The sequence below is a fragment of the Passer domesticus genome, chromosome 6, assembly GCF_036417665.1.
Source record: "Passer domesticus isolate bPasDom1 chromosome 6, bPasDom1.hap1, whole genome shotgun sequence".
In the NCBI taxonomy this organism is placed as follows: domain Eukaryota; kingdom Metazoa; phylum Chordata; class Aves; order Passeriformes; family Passeridae; genus Passer; species Passer domesticus.
In genome coordinates, this window is record NC_087479.1 from 4,224,215 (window position 1) to 4,240,295 (window position 16,081).

A 16,081-nucleotide genomic window follows, 5' to 3' on the forward strand; every position below is an offset into this window, starting at 1 on the left:
GCAGACAAGGGTTTTTCTAAGGCAAAAGCTAAAGGCCTGTACCTTGCCAGATGCTGGTTGAAGTACATAATTTTTTTCCTGAAAATAAGATTATCAACAGCAATTTTCCATGCATTCAAGTTCAGGATTGTGTCTGCAAGGGGATTAAAGCTCAGGCAAACATCAGCCTGCCTGAACACTGCCCTGCTCCATGTATTGCTCCCACTTGGGATGAGACCTGTGTGGGGGGCCACGTAGGAATCCCCCTAAAATGATTATTTCTTCCCTGATGACTCAGTTGGCTGAGATTTGCAAGGAGGAATGAGGGAGTCATGTTTATGGTTTCTAAAAAAAATTCAGTTTGTTGTGGGTTCCTCACTCCCTTGGGCTGATATTTTCATACAAAAGGGTTTTCTTTACTACAGAATTTATTATCGCTTTTCAGCTCTTGGGCTGGGCATATGTTTTGGTTCCAGGTTTCTATAGACTCAGAAGATAGCTCAGACTTCTTAACAAGATCTCAGTACCACTAAATAATTGTAATGATCACTAACAGAGTAACTCCATTGAGCTGTCAGCAGAAAAACAGCTGAAGTGAATACTTATTTCAATTACAGATGCAGAATTATGCATATTTATGCACAAGCCTGAAAAGCAGATGATATTTAAAATGTTCTTCAGGGCAGGAGATACAATTAATTTTTCATCACCTTCAACATTTATCCAGTTTATCACTAGCTGGAAAGTCTCATTCATTCAGTCCTTATCTGTGTCAAGTTGCTGTTGTGTAAGATTTTCTGGGTGACTGAGACTATTTGGGTCACAGGGGACAGGTAGGGACTATGATGAGATACTACACTGACCCTTGAAAGCACAACTGATGGCATTTGCCAGAATGGGAATCCTTCTCCCTGGCAAACCCTCACATACACACACTCAGACTCTCTGCTTCATCTTTCAGTCCTGCTGGTCGAAGTCCCTTGCAGGTCAGGAGGAAGAGTGGAGACAGACTGCAGTGACCTCTCGCTTTGGAATGCAGCGCTGTTTGTTTTGGCATTGCAGATATATTTAGTAAACTGTCATCTGTTATAACTCGTGGGGGGACAGATCCCATGCTTTGAGAGACGTTCTGCTGTCCTGCATTGCCTGGAGTCCATAAATTGCTCTGTCATTTGCACACTGGTCTATTTTGAAAGAGTGTTAGTGGACACATCCTCTCCCTTCTCCCACCGTGAGGACCCTGAACTCCCAAATGCTCATGCACAACACAGGAGGTTTTTAGCCAAGTCCTCCTCTCCTAAGCAAACAATTTGATATTTATTTACAAGCAGTTTTCCTGAAACCCAGGGAAATGCATGCTAAACGAGCCACTTGAGTTTCTGACTGTGTGACACTGTCCCTTGAAGTGTGGCCTCAGCCTCCCAGGGGTATCGTCCTCCCTGTGACAGACCCAGCTATTTTAAGCCACCAAGGCCCTGGTGTCAGGCACTGTCAGGGGAATCTTCTGCTCCACAGGAGCATGTGTTCCAACAATCTCATTCCGTGCAGGCAGTCACCAGTGAAGTGTTAGTCCCAGCCACAGATTTGCTTGTTCATCCTCTGACCACAGAGCAACACTTTGATTGAATTTGCAGGAAAAAAAAACAAAACCCTCATATTATTTTGTGTGTAGCCCAAATATCAGCAGTCCACTCTCCCATGTCAAGGAAAGGGAAGGAAATGACCACAGGAAGAGTCCATGCCAGCACAAAGCTGGGGTTAAATCAGCAGGATTGATGCAGCACTGCTGTGATTTCATCCCCCAGACTCTGCTGGGCCCTACAGGTGGGACCCCATGACCCCCTGGTCTCACCACACCTCCCCACAGCCTTGCAATCCTCCATCCCCATCCTGGGGATGTTGCACCCCATGTCAGGGTGAAGTCACCCAGCATTAGGGCTGGAGACAAGCCTGGCTCAGAGACAGCTGGTCACACCTCCTACAGCTGGATTTGGGCTCAGCCTCAGAGGGCAGAAATAGCTCCTTGTTCCCTCTGCCAATCAGGACTTCTCCTTTCATTATCACTCCTAAATTGCTCCTGATAAGGGCTTGCTCTGTGCAAGTCCCAGATCTTGCTGAGATATACACTAGAGAGAGGGGCTTTGGGTGCAGCAGGAAGCTGAGCTGCCCCTGCCAGCTTTGGGCACCAGAGGAGGGTGCTGGACATCTCCCCTGTGCCATACAGTGAATCCATGGCTTTTATTCTCCAGAAATAAGCTAAAAGATTTTTCCAAATTTAAAATTCTGGAGAATATCTACTGATGCATATCCTAATGTAATACATTATCATGTTCTTTATCAATATGGTGGCATGTACTGCTTGCATTTGAAAAAAAGGTTCAAAGGAGAACATCAAGACATGGTGGAAATTCTGTGATGATGGCAATTCTTCCAGAGGTTGTTATTTTTAGGGTTTGCAGTGCCTAAAATCCAGGAGTCTCCTGTGGCAAAGGGACATATCACCACCAGCAGCAGAAAAAGGGTAAGAAGAGCCTGTGCATAGCCCTGGAGGTGTCAGAGGTAATGCAGTTGTTGTGCAGGACCTCATTCCTGGTGGAGACAGGCAGAGGTTGGACCTGTTCAAACCTAAGCTGGTGCCTGAGCCTCCTTGGGGTTTGGGGTCTGGGTGAGCACCTGGAGGGAGGCTGGAGCTGAGGAGTCCCTGGCAGAGCTGATGCTCATGCAGATGAGGACAAGGGCAAAGAGTGGGGAAATGTGGGTGTGAAGAGCAGTGGAATCCTGGCAGGGCCAGGGCTCAGGTGGAGGGGCTGGTGCAGGGCCACGCTGCTGCTCCAAGATGCATTTCTGTCTTTTCTCCAGCCAGGTGGCCTTCACATCCCCTCTGCATCAGACTGGCACTTGTAGGAAGCATAAATCCCAGCTTCAATGAGCTGATGGAGCTGCAGAGCAGTCTGGAAAAAGGTGTGTAATTGGTTATCAGTGGGCTCAGCACAGAGAGCCACGGCTGATGGATCAGGGAAGGGGAGAGCAGGCAGGGCCCAGGATGCAGCTTCTGGCAGCTCTGCCCACATGGGTGAGCGTGAGCCAGCATTTTGTTTGAGCTGATCTAAGTGGGCAGTCACAGCAGAGTGATCCCATCCTGAGCTGCCTCAGCTGTGCTCTCTCCTTCCAGGTTTAGTGATGAGAGGTCACCAGAGTCAGCTCAGCAGCAGATCCAACAGAAAGCTGCTAGGAAGCCTTTCTTTACAGAGAGTGTGGTCAAACACTGCAATGGGCTTCCTAGACAGGCTGCTGATGCCCCCAGCCTGTCAGCCTCTCAGAAGCATTTGGACAATACCCTTAATAACAAGCTGTAACTTTTGGTCAGGCAGTTGGATGAGATGCTCATTGTAGGTCCCTCCCAGCTGAGATGTTCTGTTCCATTCTCCTCTTCCATGGAGGCACTTTCTGGGATGCTTCTGATCAATCAGATCAGCTTACTGAACAATTTCATCCCGTGGACATGTCAGCACTAGACACAATGCAAAGGGAGTAATCTTAAGCATGTGATTTGTGATGTGGCTGAGCCCATTCCCCTGTCCCCAGCCCCTGAGGTGTGTGCTCTGCCCTGGTCCCCTCCCCACCACACCCTGGCTGGGCTGGGCTGTGGTGCTGGCACTGGTACCACTGACCACACAGCCACCTCGTCCTTCAGGGACCTGAACCAACCAACAGCTCATTTCAAGACATAAAAATAGCTTCAGGCTGGGCTGCTGGAGTGCCCTGGCAGGCTGTGCTGGGAGCGCCAGAGCGAGGGATGGGGAACTGGCTGTGCTGGTGTTCGGTGCAGGGAGCTGCTCCCCAAAGCCACCCTCCAGAGTGACCTTGCAGCAGGAGCTGCTGCTGCCCAGCAGATGTGCAGTGAACTGTCCCTGCATGGCCTTACCCAGCAAGGTCCAGCACAGGCCTGCAGATGTTTCACCAACCCCAACAGAAAGCTGGGTCACGGTCTCTCCAGGCCACACAAACCAAGCTGCAGGCAGGTGTGCATGAGCAGACTGCATTTCTGTAAAAGAATACGACCTTTAGGACAAAACTCAGCTGTTGCTAGTGCAAGGGGAGGTAAGCTGGGTGAGGGAGACCTTGCTGGAGCAATGAAACAATTCACCTCCAAGTGCCTGATGAGCCCCCAAGAAAGCCCCATGTGACACAAAAGTGCTGTTATCCCACTACCACCATGGACTAAACCAAAATGTCAGTCTCTCTCAAGCCCAAAGTATTACTCCATGCTGTTTCAATAACAAAGTTCACTGCATAATTTTGCTCTGTGCTCTTTATTCACCTCAGACAAGTCCAAAAATGAAATGGGATCGGGGCAGGAGGCCAGAGCTGAAGTTGCACACAGCTGATGTTTAGTCTGTGCCATTTAACTTTCATTTTTGGTTCTACTAATCCTTTATTTTCATAACAACTTTGAAGATCCATTGTAATTACAGTGTAATGAAAAAGCTGAATCCAGAACTGTAGCTGCAAAAAGGAAATCACCTCCTGTGCTTTGTATTTAGAGGAAGTGATTAATTGTACATTTCAGGGATGGATTGAAGTGATGAATTTTACAAAGTTCAACAATCAGGGAATCTTAATTTAAAATATCTCTCTGCTATTTTAAGTTTCTTTTTGCAATGGTTCTCCACAGTCACTTCAATTTTTAAAGGAAGATTAAGTTTAGAGGCTTTTGGAATTAATTAGGTGTGACTAACCAGGAAGGCACCTGTGGCTTTCACTTATTCCAGTAAGTCTGTATCTTATATGCATTTATTCAGATTCCTAATTATATTTTAATAAAACTATTAGAAATGGTGTATAATGCTTCTTTTTTTAACATGATTATTTTTCTTTTAGGTTATGTGGGTTGCAATTAAACATGAGTATACAAGAGCTTTAAAATTTGATTTTACTCTACAAAGTAACTGAATACATACAGGAAATGACACATAACTTACTATTAAAAAATAATAAAACTTACTGATTCATTAAACAAGGGAGCTTTTCCTGTAATTAGATTTGGAGGGGTTTTTTTCTGGATTTCAAGTGCTAGCTCTCATCCTCAGCCATCTTCCTCTCCTAGGCAAGAGGAAGAAAACAAGTTTTCTTCTTTTCAGTAGTCAATGAGCTTCTTGAGCTGTCCTTAACCAGGCAACCAAATAAACTGGAAATAGAAATACTCTTTCAACCCCAGCAGACCAGGCTCTTGTCAGCTCCAGAACTCGGCACTGGCTGCTGGAACCTTGCAATGGGCAGAGCAGCTGCAGGTCATATTTAATTAGAAATAATTTATAATTTATTAATCGATTTACTTATGAATATAAATTTATATCTATATATATCAATATATGTTCATATACAAATGTGTATTTAATATTAATATATTTATACAAACAAGAAATTTATTAATTTATACATTAACTATAAATATACATATCTATATAAATATAAAAATATATTTATCTATAAATATATAAATATAAATATATTTAATTACAAATGTAAATATTTCTGGCAGAATAAATAGAATTAAACACCTCCAATGACCAGGGCGGGTGTTCGGGGGGCAGTGCCAGCCTCTGGGGCGGCTCCCAGTGATGCCAAAAGCGTTTTGGTGCAAATCTCCTCCGGAAAGTGTGTGGTACAAGGGCATCCCCACCGGCCCGCTGGAAGCCTGGCTAAATGGGGGAGCCTCATTAGAGGCTTTTAATTAAGCCGCGGTGATTTGCAGGAGGGACGCTGACATCTAGCGGGGAGCCCGCGTTACTGGGGCAGCCGGCAGAGAGTCCTTGGCAGGGATTTGTGCCAGCGGGAATCAGCTCCAGGGCTGGAAAGGCACCAGTAATGAACCGGCTGAAAGTCAGTTTCGATGATTTAGGCGTGTCCCAGGTTCTGGGGCAGAGCTGATAGCCGGCACTGGGTGTCAGCTCTGTTTTTCAGTCTGTTTTAAGCATTACAGAGTCAAACCTTCTCAAACCAGCCTTAAAATTGAAGGGTTAAAGCAGCAGAAGGAAGGGACCTTGCTGTGGACCTTAACTCTGTTTTGTATTATAACTTATTTTGCATTCCAGAGATCAATGCTGCCTGCTTACATAAGCACTGAGCAGGGGCATATGCTGGATATTGGTGCTCCAGAACCATATCTGACAGTACCTGTGGAAACAAGAGAAATCAGAATTTTTATGTCTGTAGTTCGTGCCTCTCCCTCTGCTTCTAAAGGACAACAAGTTGGATTAGAAGAGAAGTTAAAGGAGGAGGTGTTTCCCTTGAAACCTAAAAAAGCAATAGGCAGTTTCATAGCCCTGACTGATAAGGACAAAGATATCGAAGGGAATGATAAACCTCCCACGGCTTGGAAACAACTGGGAGTTGAAGGTGGGAGAGACCATGATGGGCTACCAGAAAAACCTGCTACTGCAAGAGCTACCAAGGAGGCTGAACAACCAGAGGAGCTGTGCTTTTAAAGTTTATTTTGCTTTTTAAACTCAAAGTGGATGAGGTCTACCCATATGCACTCTGTTTGGAAAATGCTATTGCGTGTCAGGACAAATCCTTTAGGATGTAAAGGTTAAATTCCTCCAAGAGCTAACTTTCCTACAGGAAACATGGAGACAGAAGCAGCTTCCAGGAACTTCCCCAGGAGAAGGGGAGCAAGGCAGTATTGGCAGGGTTGCACAGGCTCACAAACCACAGTTTTGAACATGAATGACAAAGATGTGAAAACTTTGCTTTTCCAGTTTTGAATTACAAGACCTGTAATCAAACAGGGCATATTCTCAGGCAGTAGGTAGAATAGAATGTCTAATCTTCATTGACTCAGATAAATTCCTTAAAAAGAAGAGATTCTTATGGCCGCAAAGAAAATTTACCAAACATGACCTATTTTTGATAAGGTAAAAATGTAATCAGGACCTTAAATTGTGAGGTTGGTTACACAGAGAGCTAAAGCATTCCTCAGTTTAGGCTTGTTCATTAAAACCTTACACTAATAGGGAGCTCTCTATTGTTCAGGATCACTGCAGTGCTCAGCCTAAATCTCAGGGTTTTTGACTCATGTTTTCTGCTCTAGGAGTGTATTAAATAGGCAATAGACTGCTCCCCAAATAAAGTGTCTTATGTCACACAGTATTCCTTTCAGCTGCTGCAGAAATCTTGCAGACCCTGCAAGGCTTCCTGCCTGACTCGGCTGGAATAGCAAGACTTGGATGCAAAGCAATGTTGGATCTCTCATCCACACACCACAGATGAAACACTGGAGAGCAAGAGTGCTTTTCTGAAGTGATTTCCACTGTGGCAGCTTCTGTTAAAACAAAGTTCCCAGTATCCCAAGTTATTGTGGTCATAGAGGAGTATTTTACTCATGACATTTCACTGCCTTTTATTTTTCTCTCTTTTGTTTGCCTTTGCAGTTTGGAGCTTTGTTAAAGCTTTTTGGGACCCTAAATTGAATCTCGGCAAAGCTACTCAGAGACAAAAGCTGCAGCTGGAGAGAACAAGCAGCAATCCCTGCCAGCACAGAGCTGTATTTGCTCAGTGCAGCAGCCTGCATGGAAGCAGTGACCTGTATTGAGCAGGCAGTCACGGCTGCACTCGGCTGCCTGGCACGATGTTCTTCCAGCCTACATATCCAGATCAGGAGACTGAAAATCAATACCCAGCACACCCCTTTCGTCAGACAGCGTCAGCATTACAAACCCACCCTCATTTCCTCCCAGACCATTTTCCTGCCATCACTAAACGTCCCAATTTTCTGAGTTTTTTGTGTTTTTTCGTTGCATTTCATTTCATCATATCTCCTTTCCAGAGTGTTGTCTTTCCTTTCGGCTCCGCAAGATTTTGTTTCCCTTCCCAAAAGTAAAGTTCATCTCCTTTTGGGAAGGGAAATGGAATCTTGAAATTTCATTGGGGACCAACTGGGCAATCTTTGGTCCATGTCCCTGCACTTGATGGCATGCCATAGTTTTTGATGGCTTTCAGTTCAGCGACGATTTTTAAATTTTTTTTTTATCAGTATCCATGGCATGTCTCCAATATCTTCCCCTCAAAGTTGTGTCTTCCTCCTTGATTTTTTTCTCCTGCTTTTGCAACATCTCTCAGCTTAGTTTTGCCATGTTTTGGCCATTTGCACTGCACGGCATGTAATCCTGGTCCATTTTCTTGTAGTCACTAATTTTCCCAATTTTTTTTTCCCTCAATTGCATTTCCTTTAATGGTATCTCCATTGCAGAGCATTTGTAAGTGCTTCTTATTACTATCCATGATTAGAATGAGGATGAATTTGGGTGAGTTTTGTTGCATGTCCATGCACTTCATGGCGTGTCACAGCTTTCGATGCCTTTCAGTTCGGTGACAATTTTTCCATTCAGGAAGGGAAACGGAAACTTGCGACCCAGAAAAGAAAGGCTTACAAACACTCTGGAAAAGGGGATCAAATGAAATCCAACTGCAAAAAATGCACACAGACCAGAAAATTGGGACCTTTAGTGACTACCAGAAAATGGTCTGGGAGGAAATCAGGTGCAGTGCAAAGGGCCAAAACATGCCAAACCTGAGCTGACAGATGTTGCAAAAGCTGGTGAAAAAAATCAAGGACAAAGACAACTTTGAGAGGTAGATATCAGAGACATGGCATGGATACTGGAAAAAAAAAATTTACAAAAAATCATCACCGAACTGAAAACCATCAAAGCCATGGCATGCCATCACGTGCAGGGACATAGAACAGAGCATGCCAAAATTCATCACCATTCCAATGCTGGAAACAGAAAAGAAGCACTTACAAATGCTCTGCAAATGAGCTATCATCAGAAAAAACGTAATTGAAGAAAAAAAAAAGAAAATTGGGAAATTTAGTGACTACAAGAAAATGGATCAGGATTACATGCCATGCAGTGCAAAGGGCCAAAACATGGCAAAACTAAGCTGAGAGATGTTGCAAAAGCAGGAGAAAAAATCAAGGAGGAAGACACAACTTTGAGGGGAAGATATCAGAGAAATGGCATGGATACTGAAACAAAATGGAAAAAAAATCATCACCAAACTGAAAGCCATCAAAAGCCGTGGCATGCCATCAAGTGCAGGGACATGGACCAAGATTTACCAATTGGTCCCCACTGAAATTGCAAGATTCTCTTTCCCTTCCCGAAAGGAAATTAACTTTGCTTTCGGGAAGGGAAAGGGAATCTTGTGACCCAGAAAAGAAAGGCTTACAAACACTCTGGAAAGGAGATATGATCAAATGAAATGCAGCTGAAAAAAACGCACACAAACCAGAAAATTGGGACATTTAGTGACTACCAGAAAATGGTCTGTGAGGAAATCAGTTGCAGTGCAAAGGGCCAAAACATGCCAAACCTAAGCTGACAGATGTTGCAAAAGCAGGAGAAAAAATCAAGGAGGAACACACAACTTTGAGGGGAAGATATTGAAGACATGGCATGGATACTGATAAAAACCAAAAATAATCATCGCCGAACTGAAAGCAATCAAAAGCCATGGCATGCCATCGAGTGCAGGGACATGGACTAAAGATTGCCCAGTTGGTCCCTATTGAAATTGCAAGATTCCCTTTCCCTTCTGGATAGGAATTTTCATTTCATAATCTATGTCCCTGCTATTCCCACTGACCTCCCTGGCTGCCACGCTGCATGTCCACTGGAGCAATGCTGGTGCTTTCAGGTATTTTCCTACATGTCCTCCCTCCTCCTCTAGCTCAGCAGATGCAGTTCTGTTAGTTTACATGCCTAAATGCTGTGATTTATTTGGTGCACAGATCAGCACATTCATGCATTTACTACAGGAGGAAACCTCAGGCCTGGCATGTATTTGCTCATGCCTTTATTTAATTAAACATTTAGTGGTAATTACTCTAATTGCCTAGCTTGACTTGTTAAGTCTCCCATTCTGAAGATGAAATTCATTTACCTAAAGAGGCTTCGTTTTCACAGTCCCCTTTATTCCTATCTGTCCCTTATACAGCTTTGCCATATCCCCTTTCCCTGATACTGCAGATGAGCAGTGTCCAAGGGCTGCTTGAGCCTCACAGCTGGATGCACATGTTACAGAGGGGCTGCAGTCAGGAGCGTGCTGTGTGTTTGCTTGCACAGTCCCACAATTTCCAGCAGTTGTTTAACCTAGCTCTAGCCTGGCATGGTCGTCCCCCTCTCTCTCCTTCCACTCAACAACCATGCCAGGCTAAAGAGCCCTGAGAGACCTGCCCGTGCCATGAGTGCAACCCCTCGAGCCTGCAGAGCTCCCTGCTCCATGTGCTCACAGATGAATCTGCAAATGAGAGAACACTCTGCTTTGAGCACAAGGCTGCAAAGACCTTGGTGTTACAAACCCCAAAGACCTTAGTGTTATAAACCTCAGACCTCAGCACAGGTGTTTGACTTTGCATTTTGACTATTTAGATAAGAACATGCTGCCTGTTCTATTACTCTTTACAGAGGCTCAGCTTTAATCACTGGTGTGCCAAAGGGAGATACACCTTCATTCTTGCAATAACTCTGTGCTGCTTGTGCTGAGCTGGAGGGTCCTGAAGGAATGGAGCTGTTGTAGTCAATCCCCAGCACTCTCAGCCTTTCAGAGGAGGCAGACTTTCACACGCTGATCATGCAGTGAGCCTTTCAACCCTATCCAGCAGCCTTTTGTCAGAGGGTGGATTTTTGTTTCCCCAGATTGGATGGCTTTCCCATCTCTTTTTAGCACATGTCAAAATTATTCTCAGAAAAATCACCAGTGGATCCAGAGCAGAGATATGGATAACCAGCCCTGCAAATGCACTGTGTCATGCCTCAAAGCTATGAAAGAATGAAAATTAAAATATAAAGTACAGATGGGTGTTGTCTTTATAACCTTTCTTCTCTTTTTTTGTGCTCTGGGCAGCTGGGCTTATAGCAATTCCTACCTTTATTTGGACAGGTGGAAAGAAAAATGAGGCAAACTCATTCATCCTCTTAATTCTTTGAAATAGCTCTTAATGAGAAGTTATTGTCTACACAGCACATATAAAACAGGCAATGATCCAACACAAAGTTTCATGGTGCTGTCCTTTGGAAAATTTCTCTAATTTGCATGTGGGTTTCACGCACCCCCAATCCCACAACACACATTCCAGACTTCCATGAATAATAACAAGTACCCTTTATAACATGCCAGGGCACGATGTCCCAGCATGAGAACAAAACTTTCCTTGGAATTCAGAGGTACCTGCTCCTGCCTGGCACCACGTCCCTGTACCACTAGGTGGCTTTTCCACCCCATAGTTTGTGCCTCGTTCTCCAAAGTCATTACAAGAATGGGAAATCTGCTCCCAAGTGCAACCATCAAACCGGTGGAAAAGAGAGAACAGAGCTAAGGCATCCTTCAGCAAACGAGCTCTTAATTTCCCACAGTTTTAGAGTGAATTCTTTACCAATCCCTTATCTGTCCTTCTAATGCATTGTTTTGGCTTTGTTACAGCTGGCTTATTCCTAGATTTTGGGTATCATAAGGCTCAGATACATTTCTATGTAGCTGTGGAGCTTTGCAAAATAGTGCAAGTGTCAAATTTTATAATAGGCATTTTTGTAATTCATTAGTATAAACCAGTTAGCAACACAGAATCAGGATGTGTATTTGTAAAGTGTTGACTCACCATGTTCTCAGGAAGAGTAAATCCAGCTTTGTCTTCTCAGACATTTTACTTCTTTTTTAACTTAACAATTATAGATCTTTGCTCACACCTAAGCACTGCAATTATCTAACTAAGGATAGTATATTTTTCAAGTATCACTCAGTGTCTGAAGTTTTCTCCAAAAAAGAAGAGCCCCAAGGGGCTCATTGACTGTGTACAGAACAGAATGGGCAGGAGAATGAGGGTTGCAAATCCACAGGGAAAAAACAAAACAAAACAAAACACCAACCAAACAAAAAAAAAACACAAAAAAACAACAAAAAAAACCCCACGCACCCTCTTCCCTGAGTTTTTGTTTAAGCTTGGCCATGTTGAATAGAATGTATTTTATTTGAAGCATAAAGGAGCTGAGTTGGGCAGATACAGACCTAAGAGATGTTAGAAATTTGGCAGATGAGCTCAAGATTTGCATTTTTCATTCATTTCAGACTTTCCTGAATTTCTGTTTTCCGTTACTAAAATGGTCATAGATTCACATGGAGAGAGACCATGGAGCTGTCTCCTGACAAGTACCCTTCATTGGTGTGAAAAATTGCATCAACAGCTCTTGCAGGTAGGACACATGGAATTTACATGTAAATTTTAGGGGTGGGCTAATCCTGCAACTAATTTAACACACAGGAGGTAAGATCTGAAAGACGAAAGTCAGCTATTGATGAAAAGCCTGGAGAAGGCTCCTGCTTTAGAAAACAGCAGAGTCTTATTTGGAATACCTATGTAAAGCTGGTTCCTATCTCCAGATGTTCAGCAAAGAGGGACACAGCTGGGCAAGGGGTTGGGAAAAACACACCTGGAGCTGCTCTGCTGCAGCTTGGTGTGCTCTTGGTTGCCATGTCCTGATTTGTGCTGCTTGGATCCAAGTCTCTGCACTGATTGTAGCAGCCAGCTTTTCACAGCAGCTGGTTTTCAACACAAAGCTTTCCCAGAGGCCCTGGATTGTTGAGGGAAGAGTAAGATTGTAGTTAAATTTGTCGGAGAAAACTGATGCTCGGCAAAAGCTGCACCAGGGGAGGTTTGAGTTGGATATTAGGAGGAATTTCTTCACAAAAAGGCTTGTTAAGCATTGGAATGAGCTGCCTGAGGAAATGGTGGAGTTTCCATCCCTGGAGGTGTTCAAGAAACAACTGGACGTGGCACTTGGAGCCATGGCTTAGTTGACAAGATGGTGTTTGGCCAAAGGTTGGGCTCAATAATCTCAGAGGTCTTTTACACTCTAAACAAATCTGTTATTCTGCAGTAATATAGCTGAATAAAAATCAATTAGGAATATGTGATGCTTTTTTTCATTACACAAGCACCTTTCAAGCCATGTTTATACAGCATAAGTATCCATGTATATTCCAAGTAAAAGCTGTGTTATCACAGTAGCCTGGTGCTGATCCAAAGACAATATACTCTGCTCCCAGCAGCTTTTTTTGTGGGAGCTTGGCACCACATGGATGCAGGAACACAGCTTTTGATGGGCATAGAGCATGGGCAAGAGCCATCTGTGTTCTCTCAGTCTAGGTGCATGTCCAAACTGATCTTTAGGTTAGAATTATCCCAATCAAAATGAAGTTTTGACTTTTTATGCTCAGACAGATGCACTGTAATCTGTGCTTTTGCTTTGGCCTGGCACAGTTTGAACCTGTGAGTGCTGGCAGTGCTTCCTGGCCAGCAAGTGCCTCAATTGTGGCTTCACTTGCTGAAAGACACTGCATGAGTGGTAAACCTCTGAACAATTCTTGATCTCTTGGCTGTCCTCAAGCTGCATTATCACTGCAAACATGCACTTCCCTTAATCTCTATATAATCTTCTCCCAGACAGAGGAATTAAAAAACAGTTCCATGTCTCTTCCTTAGCTTCGTCCAGCTAAGCATTTTGCAGCCTCCCCTCCCTGCGCCAGCAGTCTGTAAATTTTGCCCTGTGACTTTATTTTTTCTAATCAAACTCTTCACTCCTCTGCCAGCTCTGCTCTTTATACAGAACATTTTACAGGTGAAATGCTTTCTTTCCTCCTCTTCACCTCATTGAGAATGTTCATGTGGCTGAAGAGTCCTTGTGGAAGCAAGCTCTGATCCCAGCTCTGCGTTGTTTCCAAACACTCTCCTCCATGAATGTCTGTCACCTCTTCTGTGCCCACAAGCTGGAGCAGGCAGCTGTGGTGCAGGAGCAGCAGGAGGTGAGGTCTCTGTGCCAGAGCTGTTTCCTGGTGTGCTGCAGGTCTGGATGCACAAAGGTGTTGTCATCTTACAGCAAAGGCTCCATGCCTTCTTGGTGAGGTCTCACGGGCAGCTCCTCACAGTACTGACTCCTTCTTCTTCACAACACAGCCAAAAAACTCTAACTTCTTGAGCAGCCAACCTACTCTTTTACAATACCCATCCTAATTGGCTCTAGCTGTGGCCTATTAAGGGCAGGCCTGTTCCTAATTCTTGATAATTAGTGCAGCTGTAACTTCTTAGGGGTGAAATTACCTTCATCACTACCTTTACTCTGCTTCATTCCATCCATCCACACAAAGGGATTTCAGCAGGGCGGCTCTCAGTGGGCACAAGCACTGGCAGAGACAGTGCCCAGGTGGGGATGTCAAACTGACAGCCCAAAACTGCTCTGGGAGGCAGCTGGACCCCCTCCCAGTTGTGCCCAGCATCCAGGGCCACCTCCTGCCCTTCTTTCATTCCTTGGAAATACCTGCTGCAAACCCATAGGTCATGGGAGGATGTGATACTTTCCCCAGGGCTGGTATTTCTGTCATGTCATCCTCTTCAAAGCTTTTCTCTTGTCACTGTCCAGGTTCACTATCTTTCTTTCTAAGCCTTTGTTAGTTCTGTGTTAATCATGGGACACATGCGTGCTGTGCTATGATGTTTTTACTGTTTTGCTATACTTTGACATCCATTTTCCAGCACAACAAAGAAATATTGTTATAATCCAATATTCTCGGTTATTTTGACTGTAGTTAAACCACACAGGAAAGAATGTGAAAACAGCCCTTTCAAAGCATCAATTTTAATTTTTCAAGGAGCAGTTAAAGGGGCACATAAAGGTATAAAGGGGCAGTTTATACCTTTTATTTTAATTGCTTGTGGTAAGGAAACATCAGTGGATTCAATATAATAATATTTTTCTACATGAGTGCCAAAAATCCTGCATCTGAAATGGCACATGGAAATTATTCACAAAAGAAGGTTTTCATTGCATTGATAACAACTTTTCTGGTACTTTTCACCAGTTGATTTACAAAGGAAATCAGTGTTCTTATTTCACTGTTACTGGTACATAAGCACAGGAAGTAAAAGGGCTTGATAAGGTTTATTCTTCCTAGCAACATGATTGCTTGCAGAGGGGTTAAAGCCTCATGGCTCCTCTCAACTTTATTTGGAGTTGAGAGCCTTGGGAGCCTATTAAAAAACTATAAATTTTCACCTAACTTTTTTTTTTTTTGTATTTCAATCTACTTATTATCTTTACAGGGAGTATTTCAACATTAAGCAAAGAAGCTGCATCTTAATTCTATTAGCAGTAGGCCCACAGGCTTCTCAAAATTAATTCCAAACATTTTATGACCTTGTCAAGATTCAAATATGTTCAACTTCCAGCACTGAGTGCCTTCCCTGTGACTTCAAAGGAATGTGTGAGCACGATGCATAAAGATAATCCCTTGCAGAATCACAGCACTGGTCAGTGTCTTCACTGGAAATTAAATATTTCATGGTGGGGCATTACAAACAGGTATTATTTTGTAATGACACACTTGGGAGAATAGTGTGACTGCCTTTAATTTGGAGATCACTTCATGCTGCAAACCTACACAGACTGCCTTGTAAGAAAGACCTTTAACACTAAAAGGTGCCATTTTCTAAGGTCTTTGTTTAAGTGCCCCAGGTTCTTGCATGTAAGAGCAGTTATATTAGTGACTGCATGTGGTCAAAAAGCTGCTGAAACCAGAAGGCTATAAATGACTATTTCACAAACCTTTTAAACCTCAGGTTTTAAACCATTTAAGCCAAAATATATAACTCAAGCCAGACTTGCTGAAGGCATGGCTCAGGTTCAGTGAGACAGATCATAAAACTGAGACAGGCTTACACAGACCCTGATCTGAGTTTCAGATTTGTAATTTATGCTGGTTTGAGGTTTTCTTGCAAGTGTTTTGCATGCCCTAACAAATACAACTGCATTTTAGTTTTTATAGTGTCAGGGGTGTTTGAGCACCAACACACCCTTCAACCCTGCTCCAAGGGGTTTGGTGCCCATGTTCGGGGCCAGCGCTGTAACCTGGGATAAGACTGAAGGGAAAAGAGCTGTGAGAAGTCTCCTCCAGGCTGAGATCTGCCTGGTCTTGTGCCTGATCCTGCCCTAACCTCCTTGACTTGCCTTCCTGGCTTGGCATTGCCCTTCTTGCCTGCTGTGGCTTT